Source organism: Vulpes lagopus, chromosome 2 (genome assembly GCF_018345385.1).
Source record: "Vulpes lagopus strain Blue_001 chromosome 2, ASM1834538v1, whole genome shotgun sequence".
NCBI lineage: Eukaryota > Metazoa > Chordata > Mammalia > Carnivora > Canidae > Vulpes > Vulpes lagopus.
Window position 1 is genome coordinate 104,441,163 of NC_054825.1, and position 17,075 is coordinate 104,458,237.

The window sequence follows — 17,075 nt, forward strand, 5'->3', positions numbered from 1 at the left end:
ATCCAGAAGTGGACCCTCAACTCTATGGTCAACTAATATTTGACAAAGCAGGAAAGACTATCCACTGGAAAAAGAACAGTCTCTTCAATAAATGGTGCTGGGAAAATTGGACATCCACATGCAGAAGAATGAAACTAGACCATTCTCTTATACCAGACACAAAGATAAACTCAAAATGGATGAATGATTTAAATGTGACACAAGATTCCATCAAAATCCTAGAGAGAACATAGGCAACACCCTTTTGAACTTGGCCACAGCAACTTCTTGCAAGATACATCCATGAAGGCAAGGGAAACAAAAGCAAAAAGGAACTATGGGGACTTAATCAAGATAAAAAGCTTCTGCACAGCAAAAGAAACAGTCAACGAAACTCAAAGACAACCTACAGAAAGGGAGAAGATATTTGCAAATGACCTATCAGATAAAGGGCTAGTATCCAAGATCTATATAGAACTTATTAAACTCAATGGCAAAGAAACAAACAATCCAATCATGAAATGGGCAAAAAACATGAACAGAAATTTCACAGAGGAAGACACGGACATGACCAACAAGCACATGAGAAAATGCTCCGCATCGCTGGCCATCAGGGAAATACAAATCAAAACCACAATGAGATCCCACCTCACGCCAGTGAGAATGGGGAAATTAACAAGACAGGAAACAACAGATGTTGGAGAGGATGCGGAGAAAGGGGAACCCTCTTACACTGTTGGTGGGGATGTGAACTGGTGCAGCCACTCTGGAAAACTATGTGGAGGTTCCTCAAAGAGTTAAAAATAGACCTGCCCTATGACCCAGCAATTGCACTGCTGGGGATTTACCCCAAAGATACAGATGCAGTGAAACACCAGAACACCTGCACCCCGATGTTTATAGCAGCAATGTCCACAATAGACCAACTGTGGAAGGAGCCTCGGTGTCCATCAAAAGATGAATGGATAAAGAAGCGGTGGTCTATGTATACAATGGAATATTACTCAGCCATTAGAAACGACAAATACCCACCATTTTCTTCGACATGGATGGAACTGGAGGATAATATGCTGAATGAAGTAAGTCAATCGGAGAAGGACAAACATTATATGGTCTCATTCATTTGGGGAATATAAAAAATAGTGGAACAGAATAAAGGGGAAAGGAGTGAAAATATCAGTGAGGGTGACACTACATAAGAGACTCCTAACTCTGGGAAACGAACAAGAGATAGTGGAAAGGGAGGTGGGCGGAGGGTTGGGGTGACTGGGTGATGGGCACTTAAGAGGGGCACTTGGCGGGAGAGCACTGGGTGTTATACTATATGTTGGCAAATTGAACTCCTATAAAAAATATACAAAAAAATTATAAACAAAAACAAAAAAATTCTGTGAAATTTCAAAAGTGTGAACTTTTTATTCTTCCAAAGAATTGTAATCCTCCCCACACTGAAGTCTAGAGATCGCAAGTCCAGCCTGAGGGAGGTACTTGAAGGCATGCCTGGAAGTTGTCATGTTTGTGCCACATTTCAGTTGAGTTCCGCAGTGTTATTTTAAATGTGTTCCTCAGCAACAATGTAGTGTCACGTTACAAAGGAAATGACCCAGCCTTCCAGTTTGTACATCACATCCTGCATGTCCCACACCTTTCATGACCTTTTAATAATATATTGGTCTCTGTGCTGTAGTGGAAATCTTTGATTTTGCATCAGAGTAAAATAAAATAAACCCATCACATTTGGAACATAAAAAAAAAAAAGAAACTATCCTTATTTTTAAGGTATGTTCAGTGAAGCATTTAAGGGTGAAATGTTGAGGAAACAAAAGTTTTCCATGTTTTTCTGTCTGAAACTAGGTTTAAAACACTTCAGCAAAGGGAAAAAATAAATAAATCATGTATGACAAAATGTTAATTTATAAAATAGAAATGACATTTTATGAGAATTCATTGTATTATTCTTCTACACATAAAATTGTTATAATAAGTTCTCATGGGAATAATGTTGAAAAGCACATTGAATGAAGGAAATAGTCTTCCTAATTTAATCTTAAATACTATTTCCTTGTTGAAATGACTTTTGGTTAAGTGTGACAGTAAAATTATCTTTGATAGGGAAGTACTAAGCTAGCCAGATGCTGAATAAAATTGTACATCTCACCTTCCTATAAGTGAAAAAGTGTTAGAGCCCTAAAAAAAAAAACCAAAGCTATGAACAAAATCAGTATTTTCTTTAAAGAGAAAATGTGGCAAAGAATTGGCATTCCAGGAATCAGAGAAGTTAGAACCTGGAATCATTCTCAGGAATGATTCGTGCGAGATGACAAGGTAGGCAACTCTGTCAGTACTCCTTCCATCCCACGAGTCTGGGCACTTTTTTCTTCTCTTTTCTTTTTTAATTAATGTTCCTGCACTCTGCAACACTTCCCTTTTATATGAATGTCTTCACAACGCTGTTTCTATTATAAATCTCACAACCAGCATTTGCTCACATTGACGATTCGATTGTGTTTGGACTTTGGGTAGGGAATAGAACTTTCTTCTGTTTCAGTCATAACTCTGAAACTAGAGAAGAGAGATATGGGTCAGGATACACAAGATTATGCTGCAGAAACAAGATAACCTCAAAATCTCAGTGGCTTCAAAGGTTCATGTCTCACACAAAGAATCTCCTGTGAGTCAGCAAGGCAATGGGTGGGAAAGACTGGGTAGGGGTAGGGCGCCAGACTGCCAGAGCCTTCCCCACCTTGTAGCTGTACTATCTGGGACTTGCCTCTGCAGGACAAGAGTGACTAGGACATACCATTGGGGCTTCTCACCAGTCACCACTTCTCTACATTTCTTTGACAAGAACTAGTCATGAGGGATGCCTGCATGGCTCAGTGGTTGAGCATATGCCTTTGGCTCAAGTCTTGATCCTGGAGTTCCAGGATCGAGTCTCACATCGGGCTCCCTGCAAGGAATCTGCTTCTCCCACTGTCTATGTCTCTGCCTCTCTCTCTCTCTCTATGTCTCTCATGAATAAATAAAATCTTAAAAAAAAAAAAAAAGAACTTTTTGTGAGATCCCATCTAGCTGCAAGGGAGCAGAGAAGTGTGGCCTCCCACATATCAGTGAAAGAAAAGTAACTGTGTTTTGGTGAGCACTGTTTCTACCTCATTACCATCACTTGCTTTGTAGATGTATAGATCATTCATTCATCCTTGTGTAAAACGATTGCAGGTACCCCCTATATGCAGACACTATCCTGGGCAGTGATGACATTCAGAGACTTAATCCAAAGGCTGTATTTTGTAAAGGAGCTCTACTATCCTGAGAAGATAGTAAGTTCTGTCTTTGTATTGCTTGCCAGAATGCAAAATATAAACTCAAAGAGCAAAGATAAAAATATGTTTGCTGAAACATAGATGACATATATCCAGGAGGTGTTCCATATTGGAAATACTTAAATACTTAAAATTTTTAAATTTTAAAAATTAATATCAAGGATGATCCTTGGAGGAAAACATACTGTGTTCCTGTCTTAGAGGTGTCACCTACCATGGAAACTAAGGTTCAGGTGCCTCCTTTGTTAAGATGAATAAAAGAATAATATTACATACTTCAGAGAAGGATTAAATGCAATGATGCGTGTAAAGTGTGCACAGTATCCAGACACAGCAGGTGCTCTGTAGTCTGAAACACATAATTTCTAATTAAAGTCAAGTAATTTAAAATAACACAAAAATGAGATCCAACTGGAGGAAGTTTCTGCCTCCCTACCTCCCTGTCATCCATCCTTCCTGAATGATTTGGTTTGAAAGCCACTAAGTGGGGCAGCAAGCAAGGCCACCGTCCATGACCAGAACCCAGGCAGGGTGCAGAAGGCATCTGGGTGGGGGACAAAGCAGGCTGGTTACCTACAGAGGACCCCGAAGCAATAAGTAAACACACTGAGAAAAATGGGAGCCAGTTTCCTCATTTTCAGAGAAGGAAGTTACAAATATAGAAAACAAATAAACTAGAATAAACTTTGTGGTATTAGATTTGGAATTCGAAGTATTGATATGAGTTCATGGTTTGGAATATACAGCTGAAGAAATAAATGTAAATGCCTCATACATGCATGATGTGTGTGGTGTGTAGGGATAGATAGGTAGATGGATGGATGGATGGATGGATGGATGGATGGATGGATGGATGGATAGATGGATGGATGGATGGATGATAGATGGATAGAGTGAGCCTAACTCTATCTGAAAGCAGTGATATGCTATGAAACATGTGCACTCCTTGGAATCTCGATCTTGGTTTCTAAATATTCCCTACTAAAAAAAATAATAATAATTAGAGATTTTTGAGAAATGGGTAATCCTAGGATTGGGACAGAGAAATTACAAGATGGGTTTAGAACATCTTGTGCCAGAATATTGGGAACATCCCAGTGCATGACAGGGATGTGTTAAAAGGACACCGAAGCCAGTTCAATGGGCCCCACACTGTACAAATCCAGGGCAAAATAAATAATGTGGCCTTGAAACAAATAATTACAGTAAGAGATGATAGCCCATTGAACAAAAAAGTATCTATGAGTCTATCCTGACAGTGAAATGACATAATAACTAATGGGGAGAAAAGGAAGCTTTCCTTACAGTGAAATGCCAACTAATAAACGCTGGAATTAGAAAATCACTATTTGACAACACGGTAATCATGAGAACAGCCAGCAAATAGTAATAGATTACTAAAACTGTCTAGTGAGTGAAATTTGATAAGGAATGGAGTATTTACACGTTCTCAGAGTCTCTCCTCACAGAAGTCTTATTGATCACAAAAGAAAAAGAACAACCTGACAATAGAGAAACCCGAAAGACAACACTTAATCAAATGATCAAAGTTAACACCACCTATAATGAACCAAATTGAAATCTTATACCACTTGAGCAGGCACAGTGAGAAAAATTCACCATGACTGCCAAAAAGCATAGCCTGAAATAATTGGAGGAAATACCAGGCTGATCCAGACTGAGAGCCATTCTAGAAAACAACCAGCTCGTAGTTTTCAAAAGAGCAGAGATGGTGAAAATCAAGGGCAAACTGAGGAAATGATGGATGAAGACAAAAGACAGATGTCCCAGGCCAGTCTTGTCCTTCCCCCGCCCCAGCCAGATGTGGCGCCTCACCCTAGACTGGACCTTTCTGTAAGGGATAGTATGGAGACCACTGGCAAGCCTTAAATGGGGTCTGAGGGCCAGTCGATGGTACTTTACCAGTATTGATTTCCTGATTTTGATGGCTATTTTGGGGTTATTTAAGAGAATGTCCTAGTTATTAGAATTTCTCACTAAAGTGTTCAGGATTGATACAATGTTACAGCAAGCAACCTTCTCTTCACTAGCTCATGAGAAAAAATTCTTTGTACTACCTTTAACATCCTTTCTCTAAATTTAAATAAATGTCAAATATACAAAAGCGAGGGATGATGGTGGGGATGGATGCACAGCAATGTGAGTGCACTGAATGCCACTGCACTGTACACTTAAAAATGGTAAATTTATGGGGGCGCCTGGGTGGCTCAGTCGGTTAAGTGTGGGACTCTTGATTTCAGCTCAGGCCATGATCTCAGGGTTGTGAGATCAAGCCCCAAGTGGGGCCACCATGCTCAGCAGGGAGTCTGCTTGAGATTCTCTCTCCCTCAGCCCCTGCCCCAACTCGTGTGTGCCACTCTCTCTAAAATAAATACATACATCTAAAAAAAATTAAAAGGTCAAGTTATGAGACTTTACCACAATTAAAAAAAAAAAACTTAGGAAGATGGGAAATAAAAATTAGAGAAGGAAACAGTTGCTTAGCAAACACATTTGGAACAGGTTTGTCTAAGCCAAAATTGCATATGTGTGTGTGTGCAAGGATCTGTGTGCACCATGCTTGCCTGTATCCTAGAGAAGGGAATCAAATGGACTTCTCTAATGCACGGGGTCTTCCGGGCAGCATCACCCTGAGGGCCACTTGGAACCCGGTGTAGACATTTTTCTATTGTCACTGTGACGGGGGAGGGGTGAGCTGCTGGAACTTAGTGGGTGAGAGTCTGATGCCAGGCCTCCTGCAATGTGTGCGCAGGACCCAGAGAGAAAGAACTGCCCTGCAGCCATTCATGAGGTGAAAAAAGCTATTTTACAAATATCCCAGCCTAGAACTCCACATTCCATCTAAATGCAAACTGTTTCTTTTCACACTTTTCACATTTACCGACTTTTCCAGGAATACAACTACCGTGTAAATTGAGAGGAGACTCCTCTGTTGTCTTTGAAAGTGTACCAAGAAGCTGCTCACTATTGGGGAAAAATGAGGTCACCTCCAGCAGGGCTGCCTGCCTGTGGTATTCAAGGGGCCAGAGCACACACCTTCCTCACTCTGCTATTGCAATTTGCACACGCAACTATGAACAGAGCTGTCTGGCGTCTCCTTTGAACTGCCTTCCAACCAGAAACTTATTAAATTGGCAGAGACATGAATACAAAGCTGGAGTTTAATTTCACTAAAAGGATTCTTTCAGAATACTTCCTATGATTGTTATCAGATGTATATTGATTTTGTCACTCAAGGATGAGAAAGGCATCATGAAATTGCATATTGGAATTCTTCTTTTGTGGCCAGGATTTTCTAGTCTTTTCCTGACACTGGACCAGGGGTCTGCCCAGGGCCTCTCGCCCTGTCCTACTGTCTCTCTCTCCACTCCATCCTCTCTGCCCCATAGCCCACCGAAGCCCACAGCCTCCAAAGCTTCATTTACTACAGAGTGACTTTAAGGAAATCAATTTAGGAGATACGCTTTTGGCAATCCACTGTCCCATGTCAAAGGCAGGAAATTATTTGACAGCGTGCTTATAAGTGAATTCATAGCTCACCTGTGAGGAAATCATACTTCCTCATTTTCACAGGTCTATAATTTGTTTTTGACACATATCATGACTTCAAAAAAGGTTTTCCCCCTCCTTCTTTCAAATAAATAATTTTGGGGGACACTTGGGTGGCTCAGCTGGTTAAGTATCTGCCTTTGGCTCAGGTCATGATCCCAGGGTCCTGGGATCGAGTCCCCGCATCAGGCTGCTTGCTCAGCAGAAAATCTGTTTCTCCCTCTCCCTCTGCTCCTCCCCCTGCTTGTGCTCTCTTGCTCTCTCTCTCTCTCTCTCTCCCTCTCTCAAATAAATAAATAAAATCTTATAAATAAATAAATAATAAATAATTTTGGTCTGTTATTTCTTCTAGCTTTTACTCATGACTTGACTCTTTCTCTTTCCGTGCTTTTTCTACGGAGTGTCATCTGCTTTTCTTACTCGTTGTGAGAATAGACATTTATTATAAGTAAGTGCAAATAACCATTTCCTGTGTCTTCCAGTATAGCTATACCTCAGCATTTAAATATTTTTTTCATAAACTACTTTCTTTTATTACTCCTTGATTTTGTAATTAGAACATTATATTTGTTATTAAGCTACATGTGTAGGTAGCTACACCTGAGTACACAGGGTTAGGGGTGTCAATGCTGGAGGTCCAAATTCTGTGCTTGCAACCTCCAAATGGAGTGACAACTTAATTCCTAGGCCTCTGCTTCCTCATATGTACTGGGGAGATGCTAAAGGATACCTTTCTCCAAGGGTCCTTGGGGCAAAGACCAAGAACTTGGTAGACATCAGCAATCTCTGTTCACATTTATGAGTCAACTGCAGAGAGACACAGAATAAGAAGTGGAGGACCCTAAAAACTTTTCACTTTTCTATTAAGACCCAGTTATGTCTTTTTGCTCTTGGGTTCCATGAAGCTTTCCCATATTCTAAGATAGCTGTTTTTCATTTACACTAAGTCAAGTTAGTTTCAGCGAACCTGTAACAACGGAGCTTGACTAATACAGATGAAAGAAGTCTGAATCTACAGTAACCACTGCAAATGAAGCTAAGGACTTCAGAGGAGCTGAGGAACACAGTGCTGGCATTTGGAGGTGATGTGACGATAGATCCCAGTACTTACTCAGTAGACCCTCTCTCAGCTGTCCATTGGAATACCTGTCAGTGTGCACAGAAATATGAGAACTTGTGACACCACTGGACATTAGAGAGATGAGAGTACCATGGGCCAGAATGTGAGGGAATTTCCACTGACTTTGGAGTGGATGAGCTTGGACTGAAAATCACCCTTTTGAATCATCCCTCCCTATCATCTAAGCCAGCATGGTAATGGATGGCTGGTAAAACAGTAAGGAAGTCTGACTCACCTCCATTAAAATTTCCTATTAATAGCTTGAGAACACTTCTCGAGCAAGCCAACTTGTCATTCATGTGTGAAAGTAACAAAATGGTCTCAAATAGACAAGGACTCAAAAAAATGCACCATTCTAATATCTTCCGGAAAGCACCGTTTCAAAGAATAGGAATGCCATGCAGTAGGTATTAAAACCAGTTGAACATATACATAATTTTTGGGCTATGGTTTCAAAAGCAAAAAAAAAAAATGATTCTTAAGAAAATATAGGGCCAAATACTTAACATATGTTAGGATATTATATGAAAACCAGGGAGACAGTATGGGGAAAGGAGATCTGTACATCTGTACATCTGTTCTCAACTTCAGCAACTAGACAAATTGATTTTAACCACGTGGGTCTTAAACTTAAAGGTAACCTCATGCAGACTTAAATGGGGTGTCTATTTCCAAAACATTTTGGGAGATAAAAGCAAAAAAAAAAAATAGCCTAGGTCGCAGATGGCAAGAAAACAAAGAAATATACAAAGAAGTTAAAAAGGCAGCCTAACAAACAGAAAGCCTAAAAAGCATCAAAAAGACTGAAATAAGGGCACCTGGATGGCTTAGCGGTTGAGCATCTGCCTTTAGCTCAGGTCGTAATCCTGGGGTCCTGGGATTGAGTCCCATATCAACTGCCCCACAGGGAGCCTGCTTCTCCCTCTGCTTGCATCTTTGCCTCTCTGTGTGTCTCTCATGAATAAATAAATAAAATCTTAAAAAAAAAAATACTGGAATAGGACCAAGAGTATCAGTAAGATGATCAGTAAAGACACGCCTAGGGATGCCTAGGTGGCTCAGTGGCTGAGCATCTGCCTTTGGCTTTTTTTTAAAGATTTTATTTATTTATTCATGAGAGACAGAGAGAGAGAGAGAGAGAGAGAGAGGCAGAGACACAAGCAGAGGGAGAAGCAGGCTCCAGGCAGGGAGCCCGACATGGGACTCGATCCTGGGTCCCCAAGATCACGCCCTGGGTGGAAGGCAGCGTTAAAATGCTTGGCCACCTGGGCTGCCCCTGCCTTTAGCTTAGGGCATGATCCTAGGGTCTGGGATCAAGTCCCACATCAGGCTCCTTGCGGGGAGCCTGCTTCTCCCTCTGCCCCGCCCCGTCTCTCATGAATAAATAAATAAAATCTTTTTTTAAAAAGGCATCTATTTTTTCACATGATTACTTTTTCATTTTTTTAATTTTTAATTTCTTTTTATTGAAATTCAATTTGCCAACATATAGCATAACACCCAGTGCTCATCCCATCAAGTGCCCCCCTCAGGGCCCATCACCCAATCACCCCAACCCCCCGCCCACCTCCCTTTCCACCACCTCTTGTTCGTTTCCCACAGTTAGGAGTCTCTCATGTTCTGAAAAGACACATCTAAATGCTTTAATAATAATAGAATGCTCAATGAACTAGCAAAATAAAATACCAGACACATATGAATGCAACTGTGTAAATCACGTATAGAAGAATCTGGAGGGAAAAATGGGGAAATGTTTAAATTAGTTGTATCAGGATATATGGGTTTTGTTTTGTTTTGTGTTCACTTTTTCTGGTGTTTGTGATTTGTCAACAATGAGCATATATTATTGTATTAAGCAATGCTCATAATTGCAAGCAGCAGAAAATGACTCTGGCTGTCTTCCCTCCACATAGCAAGCAACAGGCTGGGGAATCTGGGAAGAACTGATGTTGCAGCTTGCAGAATTCCCTCTGCTTCCAGGGGAACATCAGTCTTTTTTCTCATGAGGCCTTCAACTGATTGGGTGAGGCCCACCCACATTGTGGAGGATAATCTGCTTTACACAACACCTACTGACTTAAATGTTAATCTCATCTAAAAATATCTTTACAGCAACATCCAGACTAGTGTTCAACTAAATATCTGGGTACTGTGGCCTAGCCAAGTTGAAATGTATAATTAACAATTACAATAACCAACACTGAACCTAGGGAACGTGCTGGAATCCTGCAGCCAGAATGTGAGGGGAGAGAGAAGCCCACCTTCACTCCTACAGTGAGAAGCAGGGCTCTGTGCCTAACCAGTCCTACCTCATGAGGGTGCCCAGACATAGGAAGGGAAGCTAAGTGCTGCACAGCATCAAAAATACCAAATATTTAGCACAGTTATAAACAAAAAATATCTTTTTCTCCTCACTAAGGACCTTCAGGTCCAGCAGCAAGCTTTAAGTGAGATCTGAGGACCATGAGTCACATTAGCAGGATTTTATGACTTCACCCTGTAACCCAGCGGCTCTTGTACCTGTAATGATTTTCTCTTCGTGACTTTTCTGTGTTCGGCAACTGAATCACAAGTCCCCAGTCACCCACACCAGAAACCTGGGCTTCATCTTACACCCTTCCTCTGCCTCAGCACCCATACTCTGTCAGTCCCTAATCCTATCATCTCAAATATCCTCCTCTCTGTCCCTGTGGCCACCAGCCTGGTCCAGGTTTTCATCATGTCTTGCTTGGACTAGAACCCAAATCTCCCAGTGGATCTTGCCTCCCATATTCTTTTCTCTGCCATCTCTAAATGTCCTCACAGGTCCTCAGAGCTGAACTTCTAAAAAACAATGCACACCCTGCTGATCTGAGCCTTGCCTGTCTGCCTATGGATCCCATCTCCTGAATATGGGTCCCATCCCCAAGGGTGGGTCCCATCGCCAGAATGTGGAGACAGACAGCACCTGTTCCAATTTGCCAGATGTAAGGGGTTCTTGACACAATTTTCTGATGTTTTGAAATAGACAGAGGTGTGAGGCTGCATTGTGCCCCACCGCAAATGAGAAGGGAACATACTGAAACCAATAAAAAGCTGGAAAGTTCAGAATTTTAAGTGAATTTACTTTTCCCACCTGAGGAGGTAAAATGAAGCTTAGATTCACTCCACTTTGCTCAAAGTGTTTTTCTGGATAAAATATTCACTCAATTTATAGCCCCTGTTGTACATAACCTATTATCTAAATTTGTACATAACCTATTATCTAAATATATATTCATGGAAACCTATTTTAATCTTTTATATGTTCATTTACACACATACTCAGTCATTCAGCAAAGCTTCATTGAGCGTCTATTCTCTGTCTGGCACCATTTCAACGACTGAATGCACCCAGATGTGTAAGAAAAGGCCCATCTATTATGGTTTAGCACATACATCAGTTCCTCCTGGCCACAGGCCTGGTATCGGGCTAAGATTATTAAGTGCCTGCCACAGTCAAAGACACCCATCCGCTGGTAGTCTATGAGTCAAAAATTGCTATTTGAACATTTTATTGGAACTCTATACACAAAAAATTAATAAAAGTGTGTTTATCTCTTTCACCAGTGTATTAAGAAAGATAAATGGCCAAAACAATGCTGCCCTAGAAGTGAGCCACTCTGTAACTACTCATCATTTCAAAAAGAAAAAAATAAAAAGCATCTCTTTCTCTTGGCTTCTCTTTCTGTTCAGTATGGTACATTCATCACCTAAGACTTTTCCTGTCTCCTTATTTCCATTCTGATTTCTGCATATGCCAGAGGTTACTGAGTGACTTATCTTTAACAGATGGAACGGTTACTCAAACTCTCCAAAATATTTGATGATTGTGGAAAGAAGCACATTTGTGAGACATTATTCCATGCATATAATTTTGGCTATGCAACTTTTAGTGGGAAAAATAAAACATCCTGAAGTTTCTCTTGAAACACCCACCAATCTCGTTTTTTAAAAATATGAAACAAATCAAACACCCATCTGTATCCTGCTCTCTACTAAATAATCTTAAAATCAAGTGAAAAACGACAGTGGGTACCAACCAAACCAACCCTTTGTTTGTTTTGATATAGTTGGAGGTGGTTGACTTTAATCAATTGCCAAACATTCTTTTTTTTTTTTTTCTGAAATTTAAACTTAGATTCTCATGTCAACAGAACGTGCAGATGATCTGAAAATTGGAACAACTCCATTTTTGGATCCAACTTCCTTCATATGTCAATCTAAACAAAATACCCTTTGTGGCTTCTGTACTTACAAAGCCCAGGACTGTGTTTCCAAGAATTCTATTAGTAATCACCAGTAATGAGAATATTTGTACGGAATTAAACAGCCTCCCCAATCAGGTTTCACTGGTTGTTCCACCCATCTTCCACTGCCCCCTACTTGGCCCTCCACTCTGGTCATGCTGTCCTACTCCTCAGGCCTTCACTACAAGCCAGGTGCATCCCTACCACTTCTCTTTCTTGGCCTCATGCTGTGCCTGTCCACCCTAAAACAAGGTGTTTTACTTTTCTCACCATCCAAATAATTCCTCTCCATTTTTCAAAGACGAAAATAGGTGTCACCTCCTCCTTGAGTCCTCCCTTGACTATGCCAATTCATAGTCTTCCCTTCTTAAAGGGCAAGGATTCTCCTTGAGTGAGCTAGAGAGAGGGAGACCTTTCACTCTCTCATCATCTTTATTTTTTTTAGATTTATTTATTTATTTATTTATTTATTTATTTATTTATTTATGAGAGGCAGAGACACAGGCAGGCAGAAAGAGAAGCAGGATCCACACTGGGAGCCCGATGTGGGACCTGACCCCGGGACCCCAGAATCATGCCCCAGACCGAAGACAGGTGCTAAACTGCTGAGCTACCCAGAGATCCCCCTCTCATCATCTTTAAATTTTGGCTGTTGCAATAGCGTTCTAACAGATCCCTCAGCCATGACGCACTTACTTCTAAAATTCACTCTTAGATCTGCCAGTGATTGTTGTAAAACAAATTTGATTGTGTCCCTCTTCTGCTTAAAATCTTCAGCTGTAAATTCTAGAATGATGAAAGACCTAAAACTCAGGTTCCAGAAACATGGCATACTGAGCTAATGTAAAACTTACTCCCAACCTTATAATATTTTCACAATCACATAGAAATATCAGATAAAAGATAGCAGAAATTATTTTAAATGTATAGACGAGTTCAAAAGCTTCTGGTGTCAGAGTGAGTAGTAAACTTATAAGTTGACATCACAGATATGGGGTGAGGGCAGGAATTAGATATGGATGTGGACCCCACAGACTAGGGATGGGATTTTAACACTAAAGCAAGGGGAGAAGATGTGGGTCTGGGCCCACAGGAAGCAAGGAGCTGGAACTGAAACCCTTCAACAAACTGAAACTCTGGATGAGCTGTGTTTTCATTAAAAAGGGGGCTTAAAAAAAAGGGGGGGGCTTAAAAATTCTCCCTACTTTCCCAAGAAAGCAAGAATAAAGTGAACTCTGCCCAGGGTCCAGGAAAAACACCCCCCATGAAATATTGAAGTTCCAAACCTGTGCCATATAGGAGTGTGGAGTCTCTCATTATGTGAGAATTTCCAAGCTAAACTTTTAGCATGAAAACTAGTCTCAGGCTGGTGAAATTTCTAGTTACCTAGAAGAAGAAAATATAAAATACTCTCCAGAGATATATTCTTAGTTGAAAATACAAAACAACTTTCTTAGTAAAAAAAAAAAAAAAAACTAAACAAATAAGCTCACAAACAAAAATGATAAACCACAAGGGAAAACAACTCACCACAGACACATCAAACAGAACAATTAGCAAGAAGCTGAGATAATAGCAGAATTGGAAAGACATGATAAAATAAGGGTATTTAAAATTATATTTTAAGGTATAGAAATCACCATGAAAAAAATAGGTGTGACAAGATCCAAATAGCTCCTTAGAAACAAACAAACAAAAAATTTCAATTTTGAAATTTCAAATCCATTGAGTAGATTAACAACAGATATTGGGCAGAGCCAAGAAAAAGTCTTGCATCCTCAAGAAATTTCCCAGGCTGCAACACAGAGAAAGGCTTGGAAAAAGGGAAAAGGGGGTTAAGACACTTGGAAGATAAACCGAAAAGGTCTAACATACATCAATTAGCGTTTGCCGCTTAACAAAGCACCCTGTGCCAGTTATTGGTTTACTGCCTTCCAGCTCTAAGTTCAAACTTTTTGCCAGTTCTATGAAAATGGACCTGGGCCCTTAACATAATAATAGGGGCCTTAAATAATAGGTAAGTATCATTTTTCCTTTGGCACATGGCTTGATGTTCAGCCTTGTGAAAGGTTGGGGAACACTGCAGAAAGGGAGAGTTACTCTTCCTGGTTCTGGTGGCTTCCCCAGCAGGCTGCCCCCAGCACCAGAGTCCTGCCAGTCTTGCCATTTCTCCAGTCCCCGCTGCTGACATGTGCACAGCGTCCAGGAGCACCCAGTGCCCAGAAAACAGGAGAGGCTACACACCCTAACAACAACTGGAATGAATGACAGAGCATCACTATGGACTTTACAGATGTTAAAATGTTAATCGGGAAGGGCCCCCTAGGCGGCTCAGTTGGTTAAGCATTGGACTCAGTTTCAGCTCAGTCCATGATCGCATAGGTCATGGAATCAAGTCTTGCGTCTGGCTCCCTGCTCAGGTGGGCATCTGCTTGAAGATTCTCTCTTTCCGCCCCTTCTGCTGCTTGCAAGCTCTCTCTCTCTCAAATAAATAAACCTTCTCTAAAAAGACTCTAAAAAATAATAATAGGGGAATATTATTAACAATTTATGCTAATTAATTTGACAATTTAGATGAAGTGGAAAAACTCCTTTAAAGACATGTATTATCAAAACTGACTCAAGGGGAAAAGGAAATATAAGTAAATGTGTATCAACTAAAGAAGTTGAGCTTATAATTTTTAATTTTCCCACAATGAAAATCCCAGGCTTAGGTCTTTGACTTCACAATGAATTCTATCAAAGCTTTAAGGAAGAAACAATACTAGGTCTATATAAACTTTTCCAGAAAGTAAAGGTGGAGGGAACATTTCATAACTCATCCTATGACGTTAGCACCATGCTCTTAAAGCTAATCAATGACCTGGCAAGGAAAGATCTATTTTAGTCATGATTAAAGATGCAAAGAAGTCTTCACAAGATGTGACCACATCGAATCCAGCAATGTCTAAAAAGAACAGCATATTCTAGTGAAGCCTTCGCTTGCATTCCATGAATACAAGTTTGGCTTCAAATATTTTTTTTAAGATTTTATTTATTTATTCATGAGAGACACACAGAGAGAGGCAGAGACATAGGCAGAGGGAGAAGCAGACTCCCTGCAGGGAGCTAGATGCGGGACTCCATCCCAGGACCCCAGGATCACGACCCAAGCCAAAAGCAGACACTCAACCATTGAGTCACCCAGGTGCCCTTGGCTTCAGAGTTTAAAAATTAATGTAATTCACCATATCAACAGACTAAAAAACTAAAAATGTGATCATATCAATAGATACAAAAAATTTAATAGAATTCAATTCCTATTTATGATTTTAAAAATCAATGTTTAATAAATGAGAAATAGAAAGGAACTTCTTCAACCTGATAAAGAGTAGTTGTGAAAAACCTCTAGTTAACATCATACTTACAGTGAAAGAATGAAAGCTTTCTATCTACGATTGTGAGCAAGGCATGTATATCTACACTCGTTTCTAGTCATCATTGTTCTGGAGGGCCTACACAGCATGATAATGGAAGAGAAACAAAAGACATACAGATTAGAAAGGAATAAATAAAACTGCCTTTTTTTCACAGACATTATTGTCTAATACAGAAATTGTTGAGGAATCTTTCAAAATATTCTAGAACTAATAAATGAATTTAGCAAGGTTGCAAGATATAAGGCCAGTCAACAAAAATCATCTGTATTTCTATATGAATGAATAATTGAAAGATAAAATTTAAGACACTTATTTACAATAGCATCAAAAAAAACCCCAGGAATGAACTTAAAAGATGTGTAAGACCTAAACATTGAACATTATAAAACACTTCTGAGGGAAATTAAAGAGAACCTAAATAAATGAACAGATTAATTATTCTTGTGTTGGAAGATTTAAGGTTGAGATGGCAATTCTCTCTTATTTGATTGGTCCATAGGTTTAAATAGTCACAATCCCAGAATTTGTTTTTCATAGGAATCAACTACAAATGCTTCTCAAATTTATCTGAAAATGTGAAGAACTTAGACAAACAGCTTTTGAAAGAAGAAAGTTGAAGGGCTTACATTACCTGATTTCAAAACTTTATATTCACTGGCGATATTCAAGACAATGGGCTATTGGCAGATTTGACAGACTGACCCAGAGCACAGAGTAGACAGCCTGGGAATTGACCCCAAAATTCTTTGCATGGTTGATTTGCAGCAAAGTTGCCAAGCAGTTCCTTGGAGGAGAGAGAGTCCCCTCTGCCAGTGTGCCTGAATCACTAGCTGTCCCAACAGAAGCAAGTTGAACCTCAACCTTTGTCTCATATCATACATAAAAGTTAGCTCAAAATGGATCATGGATCTACATATAAGAACTAAAGTCATATAACAAATAAGAGAATCTTCGTGCTCTTGTGGTAGGCAAAGATTTTTAGATGGGACACAAACTATAAAAGAAGAATATAAGTTAGACCTTGAAACTAAAATGTTTTGTTCTCTGAAAGATACCATTAAAAATGAGAATGAGGGGCAGCCTGTGTGGCTCCGTTGGTTAAGCATCCAATTCTTTATTTCAGCTCAGGTCATATCAATGTCCTGGGATTTAGTAGTCCTGCATCAGGCTCCATGCTCAGTAGGGAGTCTGCTTGAGGTTTTCACTCTCCCTCTCTCTTTGCCTCTCTCCCCACTGGCACACATGTTCTCTCTCTCTCTCTCTCTCTCTCTCTCTCTCTCAAATAATGAATAAAAATTTTTTTAATGAAAAAGCAAAAAAAAAAAAAAGGTATGAAAAAGCAAGATGCTGACTGGGAAAAAATATTTACAAAACATTTATCTGATAAAGAGCTTGT